Raw genomic sequence first — 18,626 nt, forward strand, 5'->3', positions numbered from 1 at the left:
GACTCTGAGGAAACACGGTGGTCACTCCTGAGACAGGGCATAAAATAGTCTCAGGAAACAATTTTTTTTTTTTTAAAGATTTTATTTATTTATTTGAGAGAGAGAGACAGTGAGAGAGAGCATGAGCGAGGAGGTCAGAGGGAGAAGCAGACTCCCCATGGAGCTGGGAGCCCGATGCGGGACTCGATCCCCGGACTCCGGGATCATGACCTGAGCCTAAGGCAGTCGTCCAACCAACTGAGCCACCCAGGCATCCTAGGGAACAATTTTTTTTAAATTTTTATTTATTTCAGAGAGAGAGCATGAGAGGGGAGGTCAGAGGGAGAAGCAGACTCCCTGCCTAGCAGGGAGACCGATGCAGGACTTGATTCCAGGACTCCAGGATCATGACCTGACCTGAAGGCAGTCACCCAACCAACTGAGCCACCCAGGCGCCCCATCAGGAAACATTTTAATCAGTCCTCTGCAATACCTTTCTAAAAAGTAGGGATATTTTTCATGTCTCAACAGATAAGGATAATTGCCTTTTTATTAAGTAATTCATCTATTAAGTGTTTTGAGATTCCTGTGATTATATAACATGATTTTAAATGTACTTAAATCAGAAGCATGTACATTTTTGTTTTCAGAAAAAGGAATGAAGATAACACTTTTACCATACTCACACTGCATATGTGGCATACAGAATGTGCTTCATAAAAAGAGGAACTTCGTTCTAAATGAACATACCACCTGAGGTCACAGAATAAAGCACCTCTGAAGAAGCACCACACTTGAGTAAGTGCTCCTCGACTTTACATAAAGCACCTGAAATCGTACAGCACCCTTAGCTAGTTTCCTCTAGAGCCTTCCACAGAATTGTTAGTTCTCCTCTCAGGCTGCAGTCACGGCTTTGATGCTTGTCAGGATGTCTACAGTCTTCTTTCAATTCCTAAACATCTAGTGACACATGCCATCCTCCTCCCAATTCCTCAACCATTTCCCTTGAAGAAACCTCAAGCACTTGAGAATATCGAACACAATGTTCTTAGTTTTGTTGTGGCCTGTCCAGCATCATCACACACATACAAACATATAACTGTAGGTTAAAACTGTATCAGAACAACAACAACAACAAAAATGGCAGAAAGAAAAGCTACAGAGGGAATAAACAACCTTATTGCAGAACACTCTATAGGCTGATCAAGAATTGCTGGCTGAGTGTGCAGTAAGGGAGTAACTCACCAGCCCTGAGTGTGACAGTATAGTCAGTAAGGGCTCACTCTCAGTCTGGGCTTACAGAAACATTCAAACCACTAGAAAAAGACTATGTTCTGGGGCGGCTGGATGGCTCAGTGGGTTAAAGCCTCTGACTTTGGCTCAGGTAGTGATCTCAGGGTCCTGGGATCGAGCCCACCATCGGGCTCTCTGCTCAGCAGGGAGCCTGCTTCCCCCTCTCTCTCTGCCTACTTACGATCTCTTTGTCAAGTAAATAAATAAAATCTTAAAAAAAAAAAAAGAGTATGTTCTATTTGATATTTTTGCTCAAAACCATTCAATGATTTCCCATTTCATAAAGAACGGATACCATAAAATCTTTTCATGGCCTGAAAGACCACACGTGAATAGGCCCTTAGCAACTTCTGTGAACTCATCTCCAAGCACCATCCCCCGTGCTTACAGCCACTTGGCCTTCTCTGATGCTATACACATACACACACTGCTCTCTCTAGTCTGACTAGAATTCATGTGCCTTATTCCCTTACATCCTTGCTTAAATAACACTTCACCAGAGAGGTCTTCACTGTACAACCTTAATACCCCTATTTCTCCTTCTTGATCTTCATTCCCTGCTTTCCTTTTCCAAAGAGCATTTATCATCACTTGACATCACATACACTTATTCATTCACTAAGTTTCTCCTTCACTAGAATGAGAGCCATGATGGCAGAAACAATGTCTGCTTTACTCATTGTTATTTCATCAGTACCCAGCACTGCAGAAATCCTGGAGCATTCGTATATGCACAAACTTAGGATGACTGTGTGTGTATGTCTAAGTAAACTAACACATTTCAGAGACAAACAGCATTACAAAATATCATAAAATAAAATGAAAAGTGGGGGAAGGTTGTAATTAATATTCATTGTTTTTGAGGATACCTTAGAAGTTTATTACCTTGATTGTGGTGATGGTAACACAAGTGTGTACATATGTCCAAATTCATTATATTGTATACATGAATTATTTGCAGTTTTTGGTATACCAATTATGCTTTAATAAAAGTCCATCAGTACTCCAACACTCAACAATAAGTAAAAAGGTAAAAAATCAAAAGGTATCAGAAAGGTAAATCAAAAGGTTATCAGAAAGGTAAAGAATCAAAAAGGTAAATAATCACTACAAACCTATAAAGAGCTGCCTATCTTTTCATTTTTTAAAAAAATTAAATCGCAAGGCAGCAACCACCCACTTTTAAATTTCTAACTTTAGCTATAATTAGCAACAGCAACTACAGCATTTATAAAATACAGTTAACTTGAGAAGTTTGGATTGCCAAGACTCAAAAAAACTGGGACTCTATTATATTCTGTACTCTGCTGTGCTAAACTGAACGAGTAGGAAGAAAAAGTATGATTCTTATGTCACTTCACAGAAAAATGCATTCTGTTTTCTTCCCATATTGGGTTGTTTCTTTTTCACACATGGAATGTGCAAGAGTAGGGGGTGGCAAAGAACGAGTAGGAGAGCTGGCATTCAACACTTCATTTCAGAAAATACTTTAGAAACCTTTAGAGATGACCAAGCAGCTTTCAAAAAAGGCACTCTTGATAGTGTCTTATAGAACTGCAAGGATATGTTTCTGTAAACTATAAACATATGTAAAATTATTAGTGCATCCTTTAAATGTTTTTCTGATGCCAATAAGCTATGATTCTTGTACTATAATAACCACATGGCCTTTTTGAGTTTTGTGTGATTTTTCTCAGCAGGCCAAAAAGAATAAAAAATCACATGCCCATGGAACATTTATGGAGTATTTCACACAAATATATATTATTCAACAATAACACAGTACTGACACATTATATGTATGCAAAAAACTGAAGCTATAAATCCTTCGTGTAGCAGAAAATGTATTTCTAAAGTCTCGTATTTGTAATTCCAAGGCCTTCTGTTCCTGGTGTTTGCACTCCTAATCTATATTTTCCTATTTTAGCTACTAGTGACTATACCTACATCACATACTGCAACAGGACTCACTTTATTATAGACATTACAAATACTAGTCCTGAAAAAAATCAATCTTTTCGTTTTGAGTTAACATTTTAATTATAACCCCAGTGGAAAGTTTGACAGTAGAATGTGAGCTCTGAAAATTATTATTACATTGTCTTGAGGAATTAATGACGATAAAATGTCAGTTTTGAGTGATAACAGTAAATTATAAAGAAAAACTTATGGAACTCCTTTTTATTTCCTGATGTACCATGAGTATTCATCATAATTTACTTGATTAAAAATACCCAAACAATGGGGCGCCTGAGTGGCTCAGTTGTTAAGCAGCTGCCTTAGGCTCAGGTCATGATCCCAGGGTCCCGGGATTGAGCCCCACGTCAGGCTCCCTGCTTGGCAGAAAGCCTGCTTCTCCTTCTCCCACTCCTTCTGCTTGTGTTCCCCTCTCACTGTGTCTCTGTCAAATAAATAAATAATCTTTAAAAAAAATAAGAATACCCAAACAGTGGAAAAACACAAAGTAAAAAAAATCAATCTTAAAAAAATAAAGCAATACTGGGGCGCCTGGGTGGCTCAGTTGGTTGAACATCCAACTCTTAGTTTTGGCTCAGGTCATGATCTCAGGATTGTGAGATCCAGACCTGCACTTGGCTCCGTGCTCATGCAGAGTCTGCTTGGGGTTCTCGCTTTCCCTCTTGTCCCCCTGCTCTCCCCTTGCTCTCATGCTCTGTAAAATACACAATACATAAATAAATCTTAAAAAGAAAAAAATTTAAAAATCTTAAAAAAAATACAAAATACTGGTTTCTGGTGTGGCACAAAAAGTTTTGTGAGGTTTCACTCCCACCCACACACACAAAAAATGTTGAACGGACTAAAAACCACCAACTCTTCTCAGATCCATTAGAGAACCTAGATCACAGAGAGAATCACTGCTTCCAAAACCAGACACACACAGAAAACCACAATTTATGGGAGCAGAAACTTAAGAAACTTCCAGGTATCCAGGACCAGTGCAGGAAAATGTAAACTGTATCTGATGAATCAGTGGAAGAGGAATGTATATGAATTTAAGGGTTAAAAGCCACGGGGGGAGGGGGGCAGTCTTAGGTTTACCTCCAGGAATTCCACCCTATTCTCAAGAGAAGATGAGAGAAACAGCTCCTTGTGCTTCAGCCAAGAAAAAGGAAATACAGACATTTCTCAGTAAGGCAGGCCATTCTGTTCTTAACAAAGCCAACCCCTGGTACACCTGGGTGGCTCAGTCAGTTAAGCATCTGCCTTCAGCTCAGGTCTTGATCCCAGGGTCCTGGAATCTAGTTCCAGATCAGATTCCCTGCCAGAGGGGCACCTACTTCCCCCTCTTCCACTCCCCTTGCTTATGCACGAGGGCAGGTGCTCTCTCTTTGACAAGTAAATAAAATCTTTAAAAAACAAAACAAAACAAAAGCCAACTCCTCGAGACACACACTCTTAACCAGAGCTAATGGGCTGGGGTTTTACCATGAACTAACCAACTCCTGGGAAGGGAATTATCCAATCCCAGACCCCCACCCCACCCCAGCAGTTTAGCCTTCCATACAGAGAAAGAGAAATATCTAATTCCAGCCCCTTCTAAGGTTTTTGCTTCAACCATGGAGTTCAAAACAAAACACTAAAAAGCACTTCCCTGAGTTAACAGCCCAGGGGCACAGACTCACTAAAAAAACCAAAACCCAACCACAACAGCACAAAATGCTTCCCCTTCCCCCACGCCTTATCAACACATCAATAAGGCTTCACAGTAAAAGAAAGGAATTGAAAGGAGACATCTCAGACCTTTTTTAAGAAGTCTCCAAGCAAAAAAAAAAAAAAAAGAAGTCTCCAAGCAAACCCAAAGAAAACAAGGCACAAAAACAAGGACACCAGTGGAAATTTTATCCTGACACCTATAGCTTCAGTCATCACAGCCCAGCACTACTACAGATAAACATAAAACCTCATGTTTACCTTAGTTCCTTTACTCAGTGTTACCCTATGTCTGACTTTCAACAAAATTTTACAAGGCATACTGAAACAATATGGCAACAGATTTTTAAAACTCCTTAATTTAAAAACTGTTGAAAATTATATCCTTGATAGTATCATGGATAACAAATTATACACAATAACTTAAATGTACAGGTAAACATATATTCGCTATATATACCCATATTATGCTTTATTTAGAATCTGTCCCATTTCCTTTCTCCCCTTCCCCCAAATCACTGAAAATACTCAATATTAAGCTGGAGACCTCAACCAATGCAATAAGACACCAGGATAAGACATTCACTCATGAGGAAAAAGACTTAAAAAAAAAAAAAAAAGAAGAACCTGTCACCATACAAAGGTATTTTGAAAATATAAAGTATTCAGTAAGATGCATGGTTAAGAAAATTAGTGGATAAATATTTTCATTTCCTATATACTATTAAAATTCTCTTAGGAAATGTAATTAAAGAACAGAATTTGATTTACAACAGTAAGAAAAAACCCCAAAACACTTAGTAAGCAATGTGCATAATTTAATGATAAAATTTTTAAGCTTTACTGAAAGAATAGAAAGGGACTATATAAAACATATATATATGTATGTATGTATATATATATATATATATATATATATATGCTTTGTTTTGCTTTGTTTTTAAATATTTTATTTATTTATTAGACAGACAGAGATCACAAGTAGGCAGAGAGACAGGCAGAGAGAGAGGAAGGGAAGCAGGCTCCCCACTGAGCAGAGAGCCTAAAACTAGATCCCAGGACGTGGGGATTGTGACCTGAGCCAAGGCAGAGGCTTTAACCCACTGAGCCACCCAGGTACTCAAAACATTTGCCATGTTTCTCAAAGGGATGGTTCAGAATTTTGAAGACATCAAATCTCACTCATTTGCATCTACATATAACACAATTGTAAAGTAAGCACCTACAGGATTAAAAATACACATTACAAAATACTTCATATAGAGAGAAAAGATAGAGAAAGACCTGATAAGGAACCACAGAACAACAAGCCAGCTCACAAGACATTACCAATACTGTTGGAAAAGATCCATGAAAGAGATTTCCTTTATGATACAGCAAAAATTTACTTAGTAACTACAGCAGTTAAAACAGTATGGTAGTGGCACAGGTGTAAACACACGTACCAAAAAAAATAAAAGACTTCAGGAATGGACCCTTCAAATATATGAAAACATGGTTTTTAGCAAAAGTGACATTCGAAAAAACTCCTAAAAAGATTATTTAATAAACTGTCTTTAGGTAGCTGATTAGCATGAACTAATAGACCCCTGCCTCTCACCACAAAGAACAACCTTCCCTATTCCATGGGCCAAAGAGCCAAATGTGAAAAACAAAATTATAAAAGTTGTAAAAGGGCAAATGGCAGAGTAAGTAGCACAAGGATTCTGCAACAAATGCATTGGCAAGATCTATCTGATACAACTATTTTAGAACTCTGGAGTCTGTTCAAGGCTTGCAGCCTCCAAGGTAAGACCTGGAAAATAAACTACATTTAATTTCAGTCAATTTCAGCTCTAAGTACAGTAGCAGCTACACATCTCCACCCACTCCTAGCTGTTTCCTAGAGCGGCTTAACACACATCTTGTGGAACCAGGATGGGCAAAAATGAACCTCTCCTTCAATTACCTGTGCTTTTCATCATGAAGGAGCAAAGAGGGGCACCTTTGCGCTTCCCCTCTAGTTAATCACTTGCAGGGGATTTAAAAGCCAGCACCCTTTCTCCTCTCCCTCCAACCCCCGACATTTTTCACTTTTTCTCCCCTTGGGAGCCAGACATGAAAGACTAAGACATTCAAAAAACACTGCATACCTGAGGAAAATTAGAAAGTGACTGCATATGCCCAGGAACAGGCTCTAAAAATATTTGAGGAGACATCAAGATTACACCTCATTCTTCCATTTATGTTCTTACAAATGTAAATGAGACAATATAAATTCACTTATTCAGCCAGCCAGCCAGCTAACCAACTGGCATGTAAAGCTACATGCTCCAAGATAATAGATTTGCTCCTAAAAATACAAAGTCAATATGGTCAGGACCCCCAAAGAACTAAAAATGTGGTGGTAAAACGGTAGAACAGTTATTTACCATAAAGAAATTCTAGGCTATAATAGAAAAATAAAGTAAGGAGCCAGTGGGAATACATGAGGTAATGGCTAAGTCAGGAAAAAGCTGAAGATCTGACAGAGGTGACATTTGATCTAGGCATCTTAAAAGATGAACAGAAAATTAGAGTTGGAGGGCAAGATTTGGCAACAACAATATGAGTGCACAGGTTAGAAGGCACAAAAGCAGGACATGCACCAAAAATTCACCTAAGACCCATTACTAGCTACAGAACTTTGAGCAAAAACTGTATCTATTCTAGTTGAATAAGGGTAATGGTATCTTCCTCGGATGGTAGCTGAGAGGAAAAAGAAGTGGTAGGTCAAGAATGATGTGAACAATCTGGCTTCCACAACTTTTACCCAATGACTTTCAAGGCTGACTCCACTGTTTTACTTCAAGCTGGGGTTTCAACCTCTCACTGTTCCTCTAGAAGCCGTCTACTTGGTAGAGGAGACAATCTCCTCAGTCATGTATAATGTTTAGCACAGTTCTTGACACACAGTATTTACTCAAAAGTTTTTTCTCTCTCCTTTTTTAACCAGATGTTCAGAGTTCCATGAACTACTTTCTGACACTTCTTAGATCTGCCCTGCAATTACCACCAGGGACCTGACTCCCAGCTTGAGAACCAGTGGTACATTTAATAAGCACCCCACCCAATCTGTACACATATTACTTCATACTTACAGGCTGAGGCTGTTCTGCAATACAGCAGTTGAAACACAACCAGAATTCACTCATGCTTATAGTCCACAGTATAAATGAGCACCAATGAAGTTTTCAAATCTTGGCTCAGGAAACTTCACAAAGCAAGCTCCTTGATATGCTGAATGTCCAATGATGCCCCAAAAATAATTTTATTACTTCTCTGTGTTCTTGTTCCTGGAAGTCAAGTATCTTATACAGTCAATTTAATGAAGAAAGTCAATCTGTTTTCCTTTCTTTCCTTCTTGTTCTACAGAGACTCGCTTCTCAACCACCAGGAAGGTACAAAAATTGTTGTCCTGATGCAGGGCGTCTAACAGGTAGTCTAAAAAGAAGGAAAAATAGAAGAAAATAAGTACTTTACTTATCCTTAGATGCTTTTTTTTTTAACTCTGTGACAAAATTAAAAATATTTCCCCAAAAAGTAAGCATTGAAAAAAAAATTTTTAATAAACTGATATCCAATAAAATTTTCTGAATACTCTTGAGTGTCAGGTATTAGGAATACAGCAGTGAAATAAGAAATCCTTGACTTCATAGGGCATCCTATTTTATGACTATAAAATTCTGAATTATTCTAATAACTTTATTTTTTTAAATCACTAACTAGAACACCATGATAGACATACAAAAGTCTGAAATTCCAAGAGAATTTTCATTTTCATACAGGTTTCTTCACCTGAACTTCTGTTCTCAAAGATAACCCAGAAAGTAACTGGTAGAGCAATCTACTCCTCTTAGATAATTAAGTAGCTGTTTAACTCATCAATAACCATAAACAAAAGTAGCAGCCTCTCCAATGACGTTGAAATTGAACATGAAAGATGGACAGGGTCTAATTTTGGCTTCATTTTGTGAATTAAGACATTAGATTCCTGCCACCACCATCACCAGAATCAGTGTCAGTAAAAACAGTTTATATCCCACTGGTAGCCAACCAAGATGAGTCATTCAGAATCATGTCAGGCAATTTTCTATGTGGAGCTGGGCAAAGAGTGAACCTATGCTTTCTTCGTGACGCCAAAGCTGTTGACTTTAAGAAAGACCTTAGCCCAGTAAATTCCAAACTTCATGTAGATGATTGTTCTGAGATAATAATGCTGACAAGCACAGACAAGAGAGGAGAGCAAGTCTAGAAGACGTGAACCTCTACTTCTACTCATCCCGAAGACCAGTTTGACCTATGAGCCTGAGCTTTTGTTTTGTGAAGCTGTTTCTCTCTCTTGACCCTGAAGTTACACTGAAATGGATTTCTATCACTGAAGCCTAGTACAATCATCTGGTAAAGATGTCCACTAGACCCCTGGATGTACAGTTCTGAAGCCAATGAAATTCCGCTGGAATTACCAGCAGATCATAAATTAAGACATGAATCCTAAATTCTTTTCCTTTGTAAGATTTATTTATTTATTTATTTATTTTTAAGGATTTTATTTATTTATTTGACAGACAGAGATTACAAGTAGACAGAGAAGCAGGCAGAGAGAGAGGAAGGGAAGCAGGCCCCCTGCCGAGCAGAGAGCTGACGTGGGACTCGATCCCAGGACCCTGAGATCACGACCCGAGCCGAAGGCAGCGGCCTAACCCACTAAGCCACCCAGGCGCCCCTATTTATTTATTTTAGAGAGAGAGAAAACGGGGGAGAGGAAAAAGGGGCAGAGGGAGAAGGAGAGAGAACCCAAGCTCACCAACACTCAACTGACTGAGCCATCCAAGCGCTGTCGCATCCTAATTTCTAAAGAAAGCTGCATCATGAAAAGCAAAGAGGGCCTAATAGAGAACTTTAAGTAATAGAATCATTTAACTATGGGTTTAGGAAAAAAAGTCCAGCAAGAATATTTGGGTATTACCACAAAAAGAGAGAGGGGAGGAAAACCAGTTAATGTATCACTGGAGCCTCCTTCAAGGAGGAAGTTGTGAATGGTATTAACTGCTAAGGAAATAGCAAAGACAGAGAAATGTCCATCAGAATGGGCAGAAGAAACTAGGTGGCCCTGGCTACATCAGTTTCACTGAAGTAGTGTAGGCAGATATCAGATTGAGTGAGTTGAGAAGTGAGTGAAGGGAAAGAAGCAGAGTCAACAAATTTAAGAAATATTTCCCAGAGAAGACATGGTAGGGTGGTAGATACAGGGAAGAAAAAAGCCATCCGGGAATGAAAAGATCAAAGACGCATTAACCAGATTACTCAAAGAGGTATTAACATTTTTGTCCCAAGTCATCAAACAGATACCACATATTTACAAATCTCTGAAAAAGATACCATACATTTATAAGCTATGCCAACTATAAATCAGTAAAAGACAGCTAGCTACATTACAGGATCACAGACCCTGAACACTAAGCGAAATAACATTCTTTCGTGTTCTCCAAAGCCATGACTGGAAACGTGGTAAGACATAAATGACAATCAGTTTTGTATTTGTATGGATGAAAATCTTCAATAACATAAATGCATATATGTTTAATGTCACAAATGTGGGACTCTGATTCTACAGAGCTCAGCGAACAAATGCCCTAACATACTACAGGAAAATGACAGGTTAAGACTTAAGCCTATGTTCAAGAAGGAAGAAAATTTATATTCTTGCCATAGTTAAAATTGAGAACCTGGAAGATTTATTTTTAAGCAGGGATGAATATTCCTCATCTCACCCAAACTTCCAAAACAAAGAAATGGCAATGTTGTAACTGACTTTGTCCAATGAACTAGGTAAATACTGTGAAGGTTCAGAAGCTCAAGAGAACATTAGGTTTCACTTACTTCCTTCTTAGGAAGAATCTAAGAAGGAAAGGGTAAAATTCACAATAACAGGAACATTATTTTAGTGTTGCATTGAAGAAGCTTAATTCCTGATCAAAGACCTCAAGCATTAACAAGTCATTGTGCCAACTGTAAAATAAGTCATGAAGATGAAAGAAGTACAACATAGGGAATACAGTCAATAATACGGCAATAACAATGGTGGTGAAACATTGTAACTACATTCCTCTCTTGATGAGCATTTCATAATGTATATAATTGCCAAATTACTATGCTGCAAGCCAGAACTACTATGTCAACTACACTGTATTATATAAAAAAACGTTTTTTTAATGAAAAAAGATGACATTGTGAAATGGAATTTTTTTTTTTTAAAGATTTTATTTATTTATTTGAGAGAGAGGCAGTGAGAGAGAGCATGAGTGAGGAGAAGGTCAGAAGGAGAAGCAGACTCCCCATGGAGCTGGGAGCCCGATGTGGGACTCGATCCCATGACTCTGGGATCATGACCTGAGCCGAAGGCAGTCATCCAACCAACTGAGCCACCCAGGCGTCCCTGGAATTTTTTTTTTTAAGATTTTATTTATTTGACAGAGATCACAAGTAGGCAGAGAGGCAGGCAGAGCGGGGGTGGGGGATGGGGGGTGGGGAGGTGGGGAGGTGGGGGGCTGTGGTGCAGGCTCCCTGCTGAGCAGAGTCTGATGCGGGGGCTCTATCCCAAGACCCTGATACCATGACCTGAACCGAAGGCAGAGGCTTAACCCACTGAACCACATCAAATGAAATCTCTCTTAACCAAGTCTATCTATAAAAACAAACCTTTGTTTGAAACTGAAAAGTCTTTATGTTCATCATTGTTGCAACACACACATGGAAAAACTTCGCATCTTTTGGATTTAAAATCTGGTGTTTAAAAATCTATGTTTTAATTTACTCTAGTTTCTTATCTACATATAAAGGCAGGCAAATTTGCTTTTTACTTGCAAATTATGTTTTCCAGAAAGCATCTTCAAATATTAATTTTGGACGGGGAGGTGTAGATTCTTCTCTTTAAAAATTTTATTTGAGAGAGAGAGAGAGAGAGTACAGAGGTAGAGGGAAAGTGAGAGTGAGAAGCAGACTCCCCCTGAGAAGAGCCCTATGTTGGACTCAATCTCATGACCTGAGCCGAAGGCAGACGCTTGACCAACTGAGCCACCCAGGCATCAACTTCTTCTCTTTTTAACTAACTGTTCTTTCTGCTTAATACTAAAATAAATAGCTTCCTAATATACAATCTGTAATACTTTATCACTTAACACCCTGCATTTTTCCAAATTCAAACCTCCTTCCCATTGAGAACAAAGTTCTTCATTAACTTGTGAATTTTAAAATATACAATTTCCCACTCACAGGTATCTGGGAAAATGACATTCACAAGACCTCCTCTTCTCTCATATTCAGTTGAAGAATGATTTTTAAAAGTGCAATAATTTGGGGCGCCTGGGTGGCTCAATGGGTTAAAGCCTCTGCCTTCGGCTCAGGTCATGATCCCAGGGTCCTGGAATCAAGACCCGAATCGGGCTCTCTGCTTAGCAGGGAGCCTACTTCCCTTCCTCTCTCTCTGCCTGCTTCTCTGCCTACTTCTGATCTCTCAAATAAATAAATAAATAAGATCTTTTAACTAATAAATAAATAAATAAATAAATAAATAAATGTGCAATAATTTGTGCCTCATTTTGGGAAATAAGAGAGACAGGATATACAGCTTAAGTTATTTCCACCTAGATAATCAATCTGGTGAAATGTACTTTCAAACCAAGCAGATGTTTGCAACTCCACAGCTCTGTATTTGCTAAGTAAATATATAAATCTAAAAATGGCTCAAATAGGGCGCCTGGGTGGCTCAGTGGGTTAAGCCGCTGCCTTTGGCTCAAGTCATGATCTCAAGGTCCTGGGATCGAGTCCCACATCAGGCTCTCTGCTCAGCAGGGGAGCCTGCTTCCCTCTCTCTCTCTCTGCCTGCCTCTCCGTCTACTTGTGGTTTCTCTCTGCCAAATAAATAAATAAAATCTTAAAAAAAAAATGTCTCAAATATGCCTTGGAATGTCAAGTCAATACATTTCCATCTTCCTGCTTTTCTAAATGAACTTCCTTGTCAGATTTTTCAAACGTATATAGACTTGAAACATTTATATATGAATAATACTTGAGAGAAGTATTAAATTTATCACAATATCCCTAGTAATATATAAACTTCAATTACTTTCATTTCTTAAGCTGACAGGTGCTTAAAAATCTCCATTCTGAAAACCTTATACTTTTAAAATCTTAAGACAATGAAAGGAGCGTCACTTTGCAATATCAACATCTAAACTTGGCTTAAAACACAGTTAAGCACATCCCACACATATATAAGGGGTCAGACTGCTCTATAGCGCCAGAGGGTTATTTCACAAATGCATAGATTCACAAGACATACAATTTTAGAACAGCTTAAATTAAATTACCTAGCCATTTAGTGATTGGCAGAGATCCCTTGAATTAAAAGCTCAGTCTCCCCACTTTTAAAGAGACTGGCATGAATCCAAAAAAACAAAAACCCACAACCCTGTAGTAGTACTCTCCACCATCAGCTTTCCTCTCCTCATTCTGCACTTTTATCAGTTTTCATCTCTCCAGAGTAAACATTTAGTAATAGAAATGCTGGATCTTATGCTAATTTAATTTTAATTTTGTAAGAAACTGTTCACCCGTTTTCCAAATCCATTGTACCATTCTGCACTTGTGCCAGCAATCTATGAGCATTCCCATTGTTTCACAATTGTCAGTCTTTTCATTATTGGTCATTCAAGTGGTATGAAGTAGTATCTTGCTGCAGTTTTAATTTGCACTTTGATGGTAACTAATGATAGTCTTAAGCTTATTGGCAATTTATCTATCTTCTTTGGTTACATATGTTGAGATCTTCTGCTCATTTTTACTTTAGTTATCTTACTCAGTTGTGTTCTTTATATATTCTAGATAAAGTCCATTGTCCAAAATATGCACTGTGAATATCTTTTCCTGGGCTTTCTTTTTTTAAACATCTTTCGGGGTGCTTGGGTGGCAGTGGTTAAGTGAGAGATCATGATCTCAGAGTCCTGGGACCTAGCCCCAAAGCCTGCTTCGCCTTCTGCCCTTCCCCCTGCCTGTGTGTTCTCTCTCCTCTCATTCTTTCTCAGATAAAGAAATACAATCTTGGAAAAGAAAAATCTTTCAAAGTGGTGTTTTTTTGTTTTGTTTTGTTTTTAAAGATTTTACTATTTTATTTGACAGATCCCAAGCAGGCAGAGAGGCAGGCAGAAAGAGACGGAAGGAGGCGGCTCCCTGCTGAGTAGAGCCCTCAAAGTTTTTTTTTTTTTTTTAATTTGATAGTCTGGTTTATCAAAATTTTATCTTTTGTAACTTGTGCTTTTTGTGGACTGTCTAGGTTCTCTGCATTTTCATATACATTTAGATTCACTTTGTGTCGATTTCTACAAAAAAGCTTCCTTCACTTCTGATTGGGACTGCATTTATACTAACAACTACATAATGGATAGTTACATTTTAACAATATTGAGTATTCAAATTCATCAACATGACATACCCAATAATTTGTAGTTTTCAGTGTACACACTTTACATATGTTTTTCATCAGTTTTGGGGGTTTTTTCCCCCCCCCAAGATTTTATTTGAGAGAGAGAGCAAGAGACAGCGGGTGAGCAAGTACAAGCAGGGGGAGGAGCACAGGGAAAGTGACAAGCAGACTCCCTGCTTAGCAAGGAGCTTGATGCTACGAGACTCAACCCCAAGCCCCAGGGATCATGACCTAGGCCGAAAGCAGATGCTTAACCAACTGAGCCACCCAGAACATTAATCACTGATACTGTGTTCATTAGGTAACTTATTCACAGTCTACTCAGGCTTTTTATCCCCTCACATCTTCCTCTACCCCTCTTAATTAAAACTTAAGTATTTAACACTAAACATATACATTATGTTTAGGGGTATCTTTGGCTCAAATGTGCAAGAGTTTGCAATATGAACACAGACGAAAGTACCATTCATGAACACCACTCTCTCATGCCCTACACCCCACATTTCTTCTCCCTCTTGTATGAGAATGAGCCATGTTTTCCTTCCTCTCCTTAACAATGCTTCTCCTTTTCCTTTCCTGTTACTTTTCTTCTTTTCATTCTCTCTCTCCCTTTTTCTTTTTCCCATTTCCATTGTATTATTCCCTTTCCTTAAACACTTCTTTAGCATCCTAGATTAGAAGTAACAATTATGTAATAGACTCTCAGTGTATTAGGTGATGGACTGAAATCCTATAGAAATCTCTATTATCATTCTAAACTTTTCTCCTGAGTCCAGGGACACATTTATATACACCTAGGAAAGAACATCTCATTTAGTCTCCTATTTACCTTAAACCTGGTATTTGAAAAACAGAATTCATTGCCCTTTCCTCTATATCTGGTTTTATGTTACCTTTCTTGGTCAGTGGTACCACCACAAACTCTTTACCAAGGAACACACATTTGAGTTCTATCCTACTACTGGCAGTTCTCTGAATAAAACCATACTTGTCCAAAACTTTCTTATGTTTAAACAAATCCTTTGTTTAAACATGTTTAAAACATTATTAAAAACATTATTCAAAAAAATACAAGCACATAGATTTTTAAAATTCAACTAATAAAAAGCCACCAAAAATGGCAAATCTCAAAGAAAGCAAGAAAGAAGAAAGACAAATCTCTAATCTATCCCTTTTCATCTGTTGGTTGTAGTCATTTTTAACTTATCAACATGTTTCCCTCTGGTACTTATAAATAAGATACTTACTGCTACTTCTTAAATTATTGATTTTTAAATAACTTAAATTTTCTGTTAAAACAGATTATTTTTTTTAATCACACCTCCTACCCTCAAACTCCTTGTCACCGTCACCACTAGATTATAATTTTTCAGCGAATCAATATTCAGTGTTTCTGCTATTTTAACTGCCACTGCTAAAACACGTAATATATTAGAATCAGCTATCCCTTCTTGAATCATCTTTTGTTTTCCCTGAGGTTAATAAGTCCTAAGCTTTTTTATTTGCTTAGTTTCTCTGTGTACCTGTATCAGAACTGTAAAATACTTTAATTAGAGCTATAAAAGACCTGTAATTTCCAAATACCTAACCACACATGTAGACATATTGATTAAAAAAAAATTTTTTTTTGTTTCTTCACAAAATCTGGCCTCCTGCTTCAAGTCTGACTAGCTGCTCCTTTAAAAAGTTCCCTCAGTTCCTTTCCTATTTCTAGTTATTATGTATTCCTTTTTTCATCCTCCTCAGCTTATTTTGTAAAATCACATATTCCAATAGCTTTTTGTGTGTGAAAATAGTTTATTTACTATACCTTCTAAGTCCAGTAGCTTCTTAAGAAAGAGTACATAAGAACGAAAATGTTTAAATCCCTGCATTTGACATCTGATTGAGTACACAGTATCAGGTGAAAGATCTTTTCCTCAGGATTTTAGAGGAACTGTTTCATGATCCTCTACCTTCCAGAGTTGCTGCTAGTAAGTCTGGTGACATTTTAATTTGGTTTCTAGGTGAAAAAAATTTCCTTCTCTCAAAGGTTTAACAATTTTCTCTTTACTCAGAATTCTCAAATTTCACATAATTTGGTTTTGTCCTTTTTCACTCAGTGTGTCAAGGACTGAAAGAGTTCCTTCAAAAAGGAGAATGGTGTCCTTGACTTCAGAAAAATGTTAAGTACCTATATCATAGGGTTGCTGTGTGAATTAGACAAAACACTTACACTTGGCACATGGAAGTACAGAATGGTGATGATAATCAATGGTTATAGATATTTACTAATTTCTTTGAAAACGAATGTTTCTTTTCAACCCTTCCTTTAAAGATGAACTTCCATCTTCATGAAGTACATACTTCAAGAGTTTTTTTTTTCCATAATACATGCTGTTAATAATTATCGACAAGTGGTAACCTTCCACTTCTCTAAAACAGTGAGGGTTTAAATTTCAATTCTAAAACAATTTACTTACAAAGGAATTGCTAAAACAGAAATCTCCCATCTAACCTTTATTCAGAAACATTATTAACACAAATTTCTCTATTGTGCCCTTACTCTTTCATGAGAGCTTAACAGCTAAGAATGAAATTCTTGGTTGACAGTGCTTTTCCTTCAGTCCTTGGCAGTTATTATTCTGACCTCCACTGTTGCTGATGAGAAGAGTTCACTGTTAATCAAACTTGTGGTCCTTTGAACATAAACTTTGGTTTTTTTCCACCTATGGATACTTTAAAAATTGTCTTTCCATTAGACTCCAATTTCATAGACTCTCTAGCTTCAGATACATTTCTATTTATGATTCTTTCACCTGTTTCTCAACTGCTATTTCATTTTCACCATTAATATTTTCTCCCAACTATTGACTTTTAATTCAATAATCAAATTGTTATCTTTTTCCCCCCAAGATTTATTTGACAAAGAGAGACAGAGTGAGAAAGGGAGTACAAGCAGGGGGTGTGCCGAGCAGGGAGCCTGATGTGGGGCTTGATCAAAAGACCCTGGGATCAAGACTTGAGCCGAAGGCAGACGCTCAATGACTCAGGCACCCCTAAGGATACATTCTTATAATAAGCTCTATTTATTCAGGGTTTCTCTCTCTCGTATAAAAGGCCTTGGTATCAGAGATTTAAACTTTCAGAAAGGAATGCTTGTCCATACCTAGTTACTGCCTGAACTCACTGCCAAATCTATTTTGCAAAAGCAAGGTTGAAGGAAGGCAATTAAAAGGCTTGAAGAATGAAAAGTATGTGTAATTCAGGCTTCTTACTCAGCGATGGACTCTCCTATCAATCCCCTGAGAAGGTGAAAGTCAAATGAGCACAAACTGCAGTCATTTTTCTGGGTTTAGAACTAGGTAAGGCAGAGACCAGGGTTTGATACTGTGTTCCAAATTCATCCCAGAGAGAAAAGATCACTGTGATTTATATTTGATCCTTACCTGCTTTGTGATAATTGCCTGAAATGTTTTTGCTAACTTGGTCTTTTCCCTAAATAAACGAGGTATTCTCAGCTGTCAATGATTCTTTGGCTGGGACAAACTTTTACATGATTAATTTGCTAAGACAAGAGAACTCTGGTACTCCTGTGGCACCTGGGTGGCTCAGGGGTTAAGCCTCTGTCTTCCGCTCGGGTCATGATCTCAGGGTCCTGGGATCAAGCCCCACTTCGGGCTCTCTACTCAGTGGGGAGGCTGATTCCCCCTCTCTCTGCCTGCCTCTCTGCCTGCTTGTGATCTCTCTCTCTCTCTCTCTCTGTTAAATAAATTAAAAAATCTTAAAGAGAGAGAGAGAGAACTCTGTCACTCCTTAAAGAGCTCTCTTAGCTGTTTTAAATTCCTCCACCTCAACACCACCATAAATTAACAAAGTGATTAACATTCTACCTTGCACAAAGTAAAAGCTGACTTATGTTATTAGGTTATCAGTTTCCTCTCAAGTCAAACATCAAACAATATCAACAGAAGGTCAAGCATCAGACATAGTACATCATATAAGTTTAAAATGGTTCAAAGATTTTCTTGTTAAAGAAACCAATAATATCTACAGAAAAAAAACTTTCTAAGAATTACGTATGTACATACTATCTTTTAAGTTCCAGATGGAAGATATGAGCTCAAAAAAAAAGCTGTACACATCCCGTTTTACATAAATATTTCACATAATTAGTAAGTTAAAGATCAACAATGACAAC

The 18,626-nt window shown here is 37.8% G+C and overlaps 1 long non-coding RNA gene across 5 annotated transcripts in view; it reads right to left on the minus strand.

Annotated features, from left to right (window-relative positions):
- Nucleotides 1-18,626, minus strand: part of CDC42SE2 — a 116,633-nt gene that overhangs the window by 29,182 nt on the left and 68,825 nt on the right. For all 5 annotated transcript variants that reach the window (XR_006605378.1, XR_006605377.1, XR_006605375.1 and 2 more), the window contains one exon: nucleotides 8,064-8,406. This is a non-coding gene — a long non-coding RNA (CDC42 small effector 2). The remainder of the gene's footprint in view (nucleotides 1-8,063; nucleotides 8,407-18,626) is intronic.

This window comes from Mustela putorius, unplaced genomic scaffold (assembly GCF_011764305.1).
Source record: "Mustela putorius furo isolate JIRA1106 unplaced genomic scaffold, ASM1176430v1.1 tig00000145_pilon_pilon_pilon, whole genome shotgun sequence".
NCBI classification, from domain to species: Eukaryota; Metazoa; Chordata; class Mammalia; order Carnivora; family Mustelidae; genus Mustela; species Mustela putorius.